The sequence below is a fragment of the Felis catus genome, chromosome B1 (genome assembly GCF_018350175.1).
Source record: "Felis catus isolate Fca126 chromosome B1, F.catus_Fca126_mat1.0, whole genome shotgun sequence".
NCBI classification, from domain to species: Eukaryota; Metazoa; Chordata; class Mammalia; order Carnivora; family Felidae; genus Felis; species Felis catus.
Genome location: NC_058371.1, coordinates 65981016 through 65994987, shown reverse-complemented (window position 1 = coordinate 65994987; position 13972 = coordinate 65981016). Strand labels below are relative to the sequence as shown.

Genomic DNA, 13972 nt, shown 5'->3' with positions numbered 1-13972 from the left:
TGGAGGGAAATAAAAATGAAAGTTGGAAATTAAGACTATATAAATGAGGGCAGCAACATGTTTATAGGATCATGTAAAAGAGCTAGTTTATAGAAGGACAAGTAGAATTTGTTAGGGGGCACCTAGAAATCAAGATATTAATGTAGGTACTTTGCTTTGGAAGAAATAAAATAATTAAACTTTCAACCAAGTAGGCAGTTAGGCCAGAGATAGAAGGAAAATCAATGATACAAAATATTCCTCAAAATCTAACACTATGTTTTCTATTTTATTGAATGTAAAATACACCCAATTATATGATACACCTTTATTTCCAGCAGAATGAATAAAGATAACACCTGCTATTATAGATGTATTGTAGGGTGCTGTAGGGAAATAGAAGAGGAAGAACTTGGTCTCAGGATGAGTAAGGACTTTTTGGAGGAACTGATTCATTAGTCCAATCCAAGAAGGGGGAGAAGAGGAGGGAAAAGGGAGGAAATAGGGAGTGGGGGGAATGGGGAAAAAGAAAAAAAAATGTATAAGGGAGGTGGGATGATTAATAATACATGAGTAAATGAGGGAGGGTTAGAGGAGATAAAGGGTATGGTGTGTGTTTGAAAAAATGTAATTAGTTTATGATTCCTATAGTGTAAGTTTCAGCGCAGAGAGTGAAAGGTTATGAGCTGAAGAGGCCGGTGAGGACCAGACTCTTACGTGTGGGGCTAAGAAATTTGGACTGGATTTGATGGAAATTCAGGAAAATTATGTGATTAAAAAAATAATAAAAGTTGTAAAATGTGGAAAATGTTTTTGAGGCTTCCACTATTAAAATAGTCCAGATGGAGATAATGAGGACCTGAAGCAAGATCATGATAGAGGAATAAAAAAGTAAGAACAGATTTTAAAAACACTAAAATGTTACAGTTCCAGAACTTATTCTGAATTTAGCAAGTTTATGTTGACTATATCAATAATAATATTTTTCAGATTCGTAACGGAACCTTTGCAGTGTGGAAGCATTAATTGATCCTGAGTATCAGTGAGTTGAGTCTGGATTTGGGAAGAAAAGAGCAATAAGAAGAATACAGACTTGTGAACTAAATGTTTAAAAGTGTGGAATTGTGGTGACAACCAAAGTTTCATGAGAGCACATTACATTTCCTTCAAGACATGACATTTTTAAAAAAGTCTTAATCCATATAAGACTATATTTTTTAATTTTTCAGGAATCTGGTATCCAGATTGAACTAAGAAAAAAGTAAAATGTTGCCTTATGGAGAAGGCATCTGTGCAGTGAGAAACAGAGATTTCATCCTGTACAAAACTCTCTCAGGCTGAAATATTGAGCAAAAAGTTTTCTAAAAGGCACACATTTAATCCTGGTTTAAGGAAAAGACCATTAAAGACAGAATATTAGAAACAAAATCCCCATGGTAATGCATGCAAATATTCACAATACAAATCTCTGAAATGCAAAAAGAATAATATGATTTCAATACATGGTTGAAAATTAATTTATATTCTAAGCAGCTCTGAGTGTATCAGTTATATTTGAACAATGAAATTCAAGTGAATCATGTAGAAATTAGAGTTAATACTTGGTATGGATTCTATTTCATTTGTGTACTCTCTGTAAGCAATGTAATTACATAAAAAGAGAGATGGTTCATCATTAAGAAATGACTTTTCCATCTGGGCCTATGAATTATTTTACTAGAAAGTAATAATAATTTCTTGCTAATGCATATATCAATTACTGCCATAACATAATAATAGCAATGGTAAATATTAAATATTTATTTTTTTATATATTTTGCTCATATAAAATGACTCAGACTGGAGATTTCAGGAGATAGAGAGGAGTTTCTCAAATCAGATAAAAGGTAGTGTAATTTCACCTTGAACCATATAAAAATACTTTTTTTAATAGGTTATAGGCCCAGGGGTGCCAGGGTGACTCGGTCAGCTAAACATTTAACTTTAGCTCATGATCTCACAGCTTGTAAGTTGGAGCCCCACATCAGGCTCTGTGCTGACAGCTCAGAGCCTGAAGCCTGCTTCAGATTCTGTGTCCCCTTCTCTGTCTGCCTCTCCCCTGTTCATGCTCTGTCTCTCTCTCCTCAAAAACAAATAAACATTAAAAAAATGTTTTAATAGGTTATAAACAGAAATACCAGAAATGCCATATAGTTCTAGTTTGGTATATCAGAAATTAATTTTATAAATCCCATATTGCAGAATTTCTAAGCTATTTTTAAGTCTTCTTACATATTTTATATAATCTGGGATGACTTAAGGTAACTATCAATTATTTTCACAAATTTTCTAAGGAACCTGGAGAACCATCTTCAGACATGAACATATTATTATGAGGTGATCAAGATCAGGGAGTAGGAATTTTGATTGTCTCAACATTCCTGAGGAAAATATTGAAATAAATAATATGGATTTCTCTTTGAAAACTATACATTTCCTGAGTAAATATCAGAATACAAAAGGCAGCAGCCATAGTCTATCAACCGACATAATGCAAAAAGATCTAGTTATAAATTGTGCGTATCTCAAAAAATCCAAATAGCCAATGTTATAAATAAACATTCATTTATCAATCAGTAAAGCCAGCATCTTTCCTCCAACTGATTGTAGAATATTCTTGAAATCATTCTCCCACCCTTACCTTATCCAATCCCTTACCAAGTTGAAGATACTATCTGATAATGTCAAAATCCTCTGCCCTACTTTCTATCCTTCATAGGAACTATAGCAAGTCAAAATTATTATAGTACACAGATTCTAAGATAATCCTCAATGATCCCCACCTGCTGGTATTTACTCACTCGTATAACGCCTCCTCTCAACCTTCCACTCCCTGCTTGATTGTGGGAGGAAACGATGACTTACTCCTTAACAATAGAATATGGGAAATATATTGGGATGTCATAAGAATGACATCTGATTCACTAGCAAACTCTTTCTCCTGCTGACTTTGCTGGAGCAAGTTCCCATGTTGGGAGCTGCCCTGTGGAGCAGACCACGTGGCAAGGCACTGAAGATGTTGGGCTCCAGTCAACAGACAGCAAGAAACCAAGGCCCTCATTCAAACGGGCATCTAGTACCTCAGGAAACTAAATTGCGTCTACAATTGAGTGAGCTTGTAAGGGGGATATTTCCACACTTGAAGTTTCAGATGAGACTCCAGCCATGCTTAACACCTTACATGTGGGAGATCCAGAAACAGAGAACCCATTTCAACTTTGCCCAGTCTTTTGACTCATGGAAACGTTGAGGCAAAAATGTGTTTCATTATATGCTTCTGTGTCTGTGGTACTTCATCACCACAAATAAATAATACAGATACCATTACTCTAACATGGACTACTAGTGTTTTATTAGCTTCTCCACTGCCACTATCCAAAGCATTCTCCTCCATTCAACAACAGTTGTTTGTACGAAATGCAAACCTAATCACAATGTCTTCTCTCTTTTTCCAACCACACATACTGTTTATAATTCTTTAATGGCTTCTCATTGATCATAAGAAATTTATATTTCCTTAATATGACCTAAAAACTTTCACCTGTGGCCTTCATCTATTTCTCCAGGCTGATCATTGTCCCTAGGGAGGATTATTCAGATCCACTTACTGCCACACAGAGTTAGAAAATTACTTGCTGGGGTGCCTGGGTGGCTCAGTTGGTTAAGCACCAGACTGAATTTCATGTTGGGTTCTGATCTCTGGATTTCGACTCAGGTCATGAACTCATGGTTTGTGAATTGGAGCCCTCTGTCAGGCTCTGCACTGAGGAGCCTGCTTGGGATTCTCTCTCTCTCCCTCTCTCTGCCCCTCCCTTGCTCATGCTCTTGCGCTCTCTCTCTCTCTCTCTCTCTCTCTCTCTCTCAAAATAAATAAATAAATAAATAAATAAATAAATAAATAAATAAATAAACTTAAAAAAAGAAAGAAAAGAAAATCATTTGCTAAAGTGTCTCATATCTTTTGTATTACTTAGTGAAAGTTGTTTCACGGCAGTTTTAAACAACCAGATATACACATAAAAAAAGAAAGGTAATTTTGAAATAAACTATATCAAATACAGCTGTAGTGTCTGTGTAGATATCACTGGGCCCTATGATAGGCCCTATTCTGTTAAATATTGTTATAACATGTGAGTGGAACTGGAAATAAAACACGTTTATTTTATAAATAGCACAAAATTAAGAGAGATAATTAATACACAAAAAATGAAGTATCTCAAATTATTGGAAAAATAAAAATCAATAAAACTTTTTCAATTTCTTCACTAGCAATGAGGAATTCTTCATTAGAAATATAAATAATATATTATATTTGTAAAACCCATAAGGTTATACTAAAGATTAAATGAGATAGTGTGCAAACCACCAAGTTTTATGTATATTACTAAGTATTCAAAAATATTTCATAATACTTTTAGAATGTGTTAGAAATGTACTTCAGTACAATGCAAAGTACTCCCACTTGTGGTAATGATTGAAGTGTTAGACCACTAATGAAGGGTTCTCTGACTCTGATAATGAGAGTGGAGGGAAAATCTTCACTGTGTTGTACTGAGACCCAACCTCTACCACCAATCAATTAAATATAGGCATGGCCAAATCAGAGTCCGTTAATGATTCCTCATGTGCATTTCATCTTCACCCACATTTATCTCGAGTGGAGAACTTCAGACTATGAACGTATTCCCCTTTGCAATAAAATAGGAGGTTATGGGTAAGGGAGATTGGTAATGCTACTGCTTGCTTTATTTACTGTATCCAATCATGAAGGCCACTCTTTGATGGTCTTTGTATTAAGAGTAATTAATTGAAAATACTCATAAGATCTGATAAAGGAAGAATGGGATACACTGTTTCTCCCAACAAATAAATATCAAAATTTCTCAGTGTGGGATCAAAATATGAGTAGTTTTTTGAATGTTTATCAGGTGATTTTAAGATATATTTAGGTTTGAGAAATTTGCATGAACCTGGTAAACCCCATGGAACCTATGAAACAGAAGAAAGCCTTCTATATATGTGGGAATTGCAAATTCATCCAAGACTAAGGTTTCATGATTAAACCTTTATTCCTATCATTATTTTTCTGCAAATGGACACCATCCTTTCTATTTTCCATGGTGATTATTATAACTATCTTCATTTTATTCATTCAGAAAAGAGCAGAGCAGTTGTAAAGTCCCAAAGTTAAAAGTCTCAATTGTAAGTGAACCCATCATTTATAATGAGACACACTTTACCAAAGCAGAATTAGGCTGACCATGAGATTCCATCAATATGATATTTTTATTAATCTATATCACAAATAGGGATTGAAAAACCTTAACACTTATTGTATGTTTTGACATTACCAAAATGAATTACTATATGAAATCTGTAAGTTATTTTGATGCTGTCATAACAATGAAGAATCCATTTATCATTCATGTTATTGTCCCAACAGTATGAAAACAAAACTAATAGTATTGGCCTTTCTACTTTTATTTATAATGTAAACCTCCAAAGGCAACCTACTGTTTTTGTTTAACACGGTTTATGTCTAATAGCCATTGAAAATAATGGCTAATAGGACTTCTTATTAAAAATACACAAATATTGATAATTTTCTAGAAAAATTATATTATTTATTCCCCATTAAGAAAATTAAACCATAAAATATTGAAATGTATATTTCTATGCATATATTCCATACCTATCTCATGAAGCTATTGATTATATAATGTTAACATTTTTGAAAATATTAAAATAACCCTCATCACCACACACACAAAAAAACAAAAACCAAAAAGCAGAAAACTAGTTAGTGGACACTTCTGGATATTTAGAGCTATTTATTCTTTTGTTTAAATAATCACATTAAGGTGGTGAATATGATTTATTATTTACATGCAAAAAAATATAAGATCACTCATAATGTTTTATTATTCATAATCTAAAAACAATTTTAAAATTCACATTTGCCCTATTTTATCCATCCATCTATCTATTCTACATATCTGTTTAATGCATTTGAAAGTAAGCCACAGCTGTCATGAACTTCACTTTTAATTATTTCAGCACATATCTCCTATGAATAAGGATGGTCTTCTATGTAATACAGCATCATTATAACACCATATAAAATTGATAATAATTTCATGATAGCAAGTAATATATAGTTCACACTAGTCTTTACTTAATGTACATCAATGTATCCATGATTTTTTTTTAACCTAAGATATAATCAAGCTCCATAGTTTGTGTTTGGTTGTATGGCTCCTTAGTTCTTTTCCTTCACAGTTATAGCCCCATCGTTTAGTGTGTTTTGAAGATTGTAAGCTACTTATCTTCTAGAATAGTTTACATTCTAGATTTGTCTATTGATTTATCATATTTAATTTAAGTTAAAGTTAACTACTTTGGACAAATATACTATGCAGATGATTTGTGCACTTATTACATCATATTAGGAGATACATAATAGGTTATTTTTATCACTTAAATGGTGACTGCATTTTCTCTCTGAACCAAAAAAGTAATCCATTTGTAATATTTTAATATAAATATCCTGATGTGCAACAAGCTTTCAGAATACTAATTAGCTAGATCTATCTAATATGTGACAGATAAATCATAGAAGAATTATCTATTCTTTCATTTTGGATGTAGACTTGGCCATGTGGCTTGCTTTGGCAATGAGATGTCAGTGGATTGGATGAAAACAGAGGCTTGCTTAAAATATCCTTGCCCAGGCTTATTGTTTTGCTCTCCTTTAACCACAAAATAAAATTTGTGACTCAGATAGCCACTAGTCCAGGAGAATGAAAAACACAGGAGGGAGAAATAAATGTTCTTTGTGTATGTTATAACATAAGAATATTAAACTGGATTATGGCAAATACTGATGAGCTTTACTTGATTTAGTAAGTACTTTGGGGGTTGAAAAATGATTTCTTATATTTGCTTTTTGTATGTATGTATATATCTATATATCTATATTTAATATCTATATCTAATATCTATCTATCTAAATATATATATATATATTCTTAACTTGCCTTAAGTAAAACTCTCTCTCTATTCCCCCTCTTTGTTTTTATAAGTCACTATGGATTCAAAGAGTTTTTATTCAATATGTTATACTTCATTTGCATTATTATTCTATTTGAAACTTAAATTATGTTAAATTGAACAGGTGGATAACCTTAACATACTAATTATTATGCTTTTTGGACACAACCCTATTATCTCTGAACAATTCTTTGCTTTATGTACTAATAGCATATTCACCACTGCCCATACCTGGAATCACACATTTCTCAAGGATCTCTGATCCATGGTAGTGGGGAATGGTACTTGACAATCAATCCAACACTGTGTAGGTTTTTAATCTAAAGTCCAAAACATTTTCTACAGAAATATACTTGGATCACTTCCCTTCAAAAAAGAAAGAGGAAAGTTTAAGGAACTGAATAAATTACCAAGAGACAGGTGGATTTAAAAAGAAACTGAGAAAGAAGAAGCAGCTGCTTAAGACCAAAGAACAAATGACAAGTTATATCCATGGCACCTGTTCTTTGTTTCCTTTATTCCTAAACATGGCAGTTTTTTCTCCCTCTCTCATTTTTCCTTTTCTTTGCCCACTGTAATTCCTTCCCTACATTTTCATTTTAGCTTTTATCTCTTGGTTTTCTTATAATTTTCCATTTAGTCTCTTCTTTCTCATTTATCATCTGTATCATACGGAAATTATAGGGAAAGTGAGTGGTATTTTATACTCTAGTTTGTTCCATAAATCCGTCTATTCAAAACACCAAACCTTCTAATAATAATAACAGCAATAAAAATAATACATTAATAATAATAATTAAAAGCAAGAGAATAATACAAAATAATTTCATGTGTAATGTGATTGTACCTTATTCAAATAAATTCAAGTAATTTTTGCAAAACTTAGCATGCAGAAAATCTCTACTCTTTTTTTTCTACCAAAAGCAAAAGAACACTTTGTAGTTCTAAGATATATATTTTCTAAAAAGTTAGTACAGGAAAAGATTTGATGAGACAACTAAGCCAACTATGTTACCTCCTTACTAAAATACAGATATATAATCCTTGCTTCCTCAACTGAAATTCACTATCATGCATAGCACACATTCTAAACCAGAATTTAGATCCATTAAAAGATAATGTAAATGTTTTCCTGTTACAATGATGATCTCGCATTTTATAGTAACTTTTCAATAAGAAATCAGAGTAGTAAAAAGACTATTTGCCTTTGGATATGCTACAACCAAAACTATTTGCCTTTGGATATGCTACAACCAAAAATGTGAAATTTTCATACTTATATATATACAAATGTGTATATATATATATATATATATATATATATATATATATATATGTGTGTGTGTGTGTGTGTGTGTGTGTCAGTTTTCTCCCATATTTTATTTTTTTTACCCTAGTTATATGCCACTATTTCTTTCTATAATGATATATAAGTATAGTCTTCACATCAGACCACTAGTTCATCTTGAGGATATTTCATTACAAAGGTTTGGATGTAGCCTATGAGATCCTTGGACTTGGCCTTCAACTCAATATTTTAGTGTTTAAATATAATATTTACCTTATTTTGGCATATACACATATTGTAAAAAAAAATGACATTAAATAAGCTCTCGGGGTGCCTAGGAGGCTTAGTCTGTGAAGCCTCCCATTCTTGATTTTGGCTCAGGACATGATCTCAGCATTTTTGAGATCGAGCCCCATGTTGGGCTCTGCGCTGACAGCACCTACCCTGTGGGATTCTCTCTCTCTCTCTCTCTCTGCCTCTCTCCGGCTCATGCTCTCTTTTTATCAAATATATAAATAAACGCTTTTTAAAAAAGAGTTTAAAAATTACTATGTTATTTAGACATTTAAATTGCACGTTTATATAATAATTGAAAACACAACTAATTTATATAAAATTCTATAGGAACCTTGAAGTTGGTCCTGGTTTTCTTCAGTTAGAAACAGATACATTTTGGGGCGCCTGGGTGGCTCAGTTGGTTAAGCCTCCGACTTCAGCTCAGGTCACGATCTCACCATTGGTGGGTTCGAGCCCCAAGTCAGGTTCTGTGCTGACAGCTCAGATCCTGGACCCTGCTTTGGATTCTCTCTCTGCTCCTCCCCCACTCACGCTCTGTCTCTCTCTCTGCTCCTCCCCCACTCACGCTCTATCTCTCTCTCTGCCCCTCCCTCACTCACGCTCTCTCTCTCTCAAAAATAAATAAACATTTTTAAAAAATTATAAAAAAAAGAAATAGATACATTTTGGGGCACCTGGGTGGCTCAGTTGGTTAAGTGTCCAACTTAGGTCAGGTCATGATCTCAGGTCATGATCTCATGGTTTGTGAGTTTGAGCCCCGCATTGGGTTCTGTGCTGGCAGCATTAAGCCTGCTTGGGATTCTCTCTCTCTCTCTCTCTCTCTCTCTCTCTCTCTCTCTCTCTCTCTGTCTTTTTCTCTCTGCACCTCCCCCACTAGTTCCCTCTCTCTCTCCAAAATAAATAAACATTAAAAAAGTTTAAAAAAAGAAATAGATATATTTTGAAATAAGTTATACTTAACTTTTATAAACTCTTCAACAAAACAAGGTCATTAATTCTGATATATTTCTCCTTGATTATTGGAATTTTAGAGTCTGCCTTATGATGCTTATGCCTCTAGTGGGAACTCAAAATCAAATTTGAACTACAGCAATTATGTTGAAGACTGCAATTTTCTTTTTTCTTTTTTTTTAAATTTTTTTTAACGTTTATTTATTTTTGAGACAGAGAGAGACAGAGCAGGAACGGGGGAGGGGCAGAGAGAGAGGGAGACACAGAATCAGAAACAGGCTCCAGGCTCTGAGCCGTCAGCACAGAGCCCGACGTGGGGCTCGAACTCACGGACCGTGAGATCATGACCTGAGACATAGTCAGATGCTTAACCAACCAAGCCACCCAGGCGCCCCAAGACTGCAATTTTCAAATATTACACATGTCTTCATAAATAACAACAAAGCCACAGTAGATTGAGACCTAGTTTGGATAAAGGGAAGAAGCTGGGTAAGGAGTTTACCTTGCAAGAATGAACTACACAAAAGTCATCTGCCCAATTGATGGTTTATTTGGGATTAAGTCTTGTTTTTGAGATCTGTTGCGGGCCCTCATACTACCAAGTATATCCACAGGAAGTCAAGACCCAAATTGTAAAAATGTCTATTGGAGGACAAAAAGGTACTTCCAAATTAGAAGTTCTCTATGTATAATTGCCATTTTTTCTGCAACACAGTTACTGACAAGGGAAGCAAAGTTGCCTTTAGAAAAATGAATGCTCTCCCACTTCTGTCTTTTAGCTGAATTCTACTAACTTTTTTGTATATCCACATCCGTATTTGTATTACATATTCATTTGCTTAGGAAAAACTATCATATACCTATTTAAGACTACCTCTGTGAAAACATGAATAATATTTTAATAATATTTGAGTTATGTCCCATATGTAACATGTAATAATATAGTGTTCATTTATATATACCATAATTATGGTCTTTAGTATTCTATTATGGTCCTTTTTGATAATAAATTAAGAGAAGTTACAAAATAAACTGCCAGTTTTTTCACTCAGTAATTCATTAAAAAATAAATGAATGGACTACTTGTTTGATGGGTGTAGTATTTTTTTTTAACTTCTTAGGAATTTGATATGGCTTACAATGCATTAACTGCATTATAGGACTGTTTAAGATAGTATATTATGAGAAAAAGATATTGTATCTGTATTCATTTACTATCAAAATATACAATGCATTCTCTAGGCTATTGGAATGTAATATTGGAAGCTTCTACAATATATTGTTCAAAGCTAACTCAAATACTATGCTTATGTATTTAAAGATTTTTTTAACGTTTATTTATTATTGAGAGACAGAGAGAGACAGAGCATGAGCAGGGGAGGGGCAGAGAGAGAGGGAGACACAGAATCCAAAGCTGGCTCCAGTCTCTGAGCTGTCAGCACAGAGCTCGACGCATGGCTCAAACTCACAAACAGCCAGATGATGACCTGAGCTGAAGTCTGACGCCTAACCGACTAGAAAAACACTTTCAAGAAGGTTTTTACAGCATGGGGAAAAATGAACTCTTATGGAAATAATGTATCATTCATATCAATTGTAAGCAGTGCATTTTTTAATACTTGTGTCTGTGGTTTAGCATTAATATGAATTACATGTCTTCTCCTAAAGAGATTTAAATATCTATACATTTAATGAAAATGGGAGAAGAATGATTAAAATTAGAATCCAGGACACTCATTTATACAACAAAAAAATACACGATATATCTTGTTAATTTATTTGTTTTCCAGTATTTTTCCTTTCACCAAGACAATCCCAGAACATGCTAAGAAAACTTTGCAAGACCACAGAGCACAATTATATAGTTTGGATTAAAACATACTCTCATCGTTTACCTCTTTTATTTGACAAACATCTGCAGAAAATCTTCTCACAAGACAATATCCAATGACTAAATCTTTTTGCTTCTTGTCTGATAAACACATTTCCTTAATGCTTCCATAATGAAGTTTAAAAGAATTATAGTAAATACTATAATATCCTGTAATGTTATAAAAGAAATTTAACTTCTATTTTCATGCTATATTATTATTTTTATTTTTTATTTCTTTTTAAAATTTTAATTTAATTTAATTTAATTTTGAGAGAGAGAGAGAGAGAGTGTGAGTGAGAAAGGGACAGATATAGATGGAGAAACAGAATCTGAAGCTGACTCCAGGCTCTGAGCTGTCAGCACAGAGCCTAACACAGGGCTTGAACTCATGAACTGGTAGATCATGACCTGAGCTGAAGTCAGCTGCTTAAACCACTGAGCCACCCAGGTGCCCCCATATCATCCTATTTTAAAATTTGTGTTTCTCCATACATTTGTCCCCCCTAGGGTCAAAATTACCAAAACATTTTTTTCTAATCAAGTAATATGTAAAGTGAAATCAATTAGCAATTAACTAGTATTATATGCTTTCAAGCTCCTTTACTATATGTTTTTTTTTCTTTTTTTGCTCTGTTTTTCTGCTACAGGTTTCATTTAACTTTCTTCTGACATTTCACATACCCTTAATTTTATATTACAGATATATAATCAGATATATACAGATATATAATACATATAATACACTATACCAATAATCAGTACCTACAATATGAAATGTCATTCATTTATTATTTATTCTGCCAACTGTTTTCATAAAAAACTTGATAATAAAGAATTTAGAAAAACCTTAGAAATAATCTCATTCAATTTAGAATCAGGTCCCTATATTGTTATTCACTGTTTTTAATTGACTTTAATTTCCAGATCCTCAGTCATTTCCAAATGATTAAAATAATACTAACAATAATTAGTGTGTACATCTTTTAATAATAAGAAAAAGTAAACGTATCTGTAGTGTACTTGCTATTACAAGAGTGGTTCTGCCAGTTTCACTGTAAATCAGAATGACTAAGACAACTTTGAAAAATCCAGATTCCTTGGCTTCACTCAGAGCTACTAAATCAACACCGGTAGTCATAAAGCTAAGGACGTTTTCTCTTATCCTCTATCTCTCTTTCTTTTTCTTTCTGTCTCTAAAATATCTTATCTGAGTGATTTTTATGTTTAACCAAGATTTCTTTTCTTGTAAACCAAAAATACCCTCAGGATTAATTGGATTCATTGTTTTTAAATCTCATAAAAGTTATTTTAAAATTCTTTAATGTCACTATCAAGGATGTTAACATTTTGGAAACTTCATGAAACTATTAAAATAATGATAGTTATGAATCACTTTCAGAAAAGGGTGTATTTTTTTTGAAAAGTTTATATTATTTAGAAGACAAATTTGTGGTTTACCCAATTATTCTATTTATTACTACTGCATGGTTTCACCACAAAATTCAATTTTTGACATAAGTGAATATGTGTTTCTGAATAAAATAACTATTAATTTTTTAATGTCCATTAATTTTTGAGAGAGATACAGAGAGTGAGCAGGGGAGAGGCAGAGAGAGAGAGAGAGAGAATCTAAAGCAGGCTCCAGGTTCTGAGCTGTTAGCAAAGAGCCTGACACAGGGCTTGAACACATGGACAGCTAGATCATGACCTGAGCCGCAGTCTGAGGCTTAATCCACTGAGTCACCCAGGCACCCTGAAATAACTTTCTTAAAAATATAATTGACTCAAAACTTCACTGAAATAAAAACTAGCTAAATTCAGTTATATAAGTGAATTTAATTTTGAATATAACTATATTTTTAAATATCCATATACCATCTGTAAGCACTTAATAATAGTTTTTGATGGCACATTACACTTTACTAAGTTGAATGGCATTAAAATTATCAGAGGAGGGGAGTTTGGAAGGCTCAGTTGGTTAAACCTCCCACTGACTTGGCTCAGGTCATCATCTAGCAGTCTGTGAGTTTGAGCCCTGCATCGGGCTCTGTGCTGATGGCTCAGAGCCTGGAGCCTGCTTTGGATTCTGTGTCTCCTTCTCTCTCTGTTCCTTTCTTGCTCGCATTCTGTGTCTCTCTCTCTCTCAAAAATAAAGTTTAAAAACATTTTTTTAACTATTGGAGGAAAGGGTAATTTTATGAACAATTGCATATAAAAATATTTATTATTATCCACATATCTGTACTCCAGGCATATTTAATAGTTTGAACATGTACTTCTTAAAATAAAACAGACATTATTTTAATATGCATTCCCGGGGCGCCTGGGTGGCGCAGTCGGTTAAGCGTCCGACTTCAGCCAGGTCACGATCTCACGGTCTGTGAGTTCGAGCCCCGCGTCGGGCTCTGGGCTGATGGCTGGGAGCCTGGAGCCTGTTTCCGATTCTGTGTCTCCCTCTCTCTCTGCCCCTCCCCCGTTCATGCTCTGTCTCTCTC

At 33.6% G+C, this 13972-nt stretch overlaps 1 protein-coding gene and 1 long non-coding RNA gene across 5 annotated transcripts in view; one reads left to right on the top strand and one right to left on the bottom strand.

The window, feature by feature from the left end:
* Positions 1–3835, top strand: part of LOC123384890 — a 38472-nt gene extending 34637 nt beyond the window's left edge. The window contains exon 3 of the long non-coding RNA XR_006596606.1: positions 970–3835. This is a non-coding gene — a long non-coding RNA (uncharacterized LOC123384890). The remainder of the gene's footprint in view (positions 1–969) is intronic.
* FSTL5 (follistatin like 5) overlaps positions 1–13972 on the bottom strand; it is a 786930-nt gene that overhangs the window by 562135 nt on the left and 210823 nt on the right. The window lies entirely within an intron of this gene.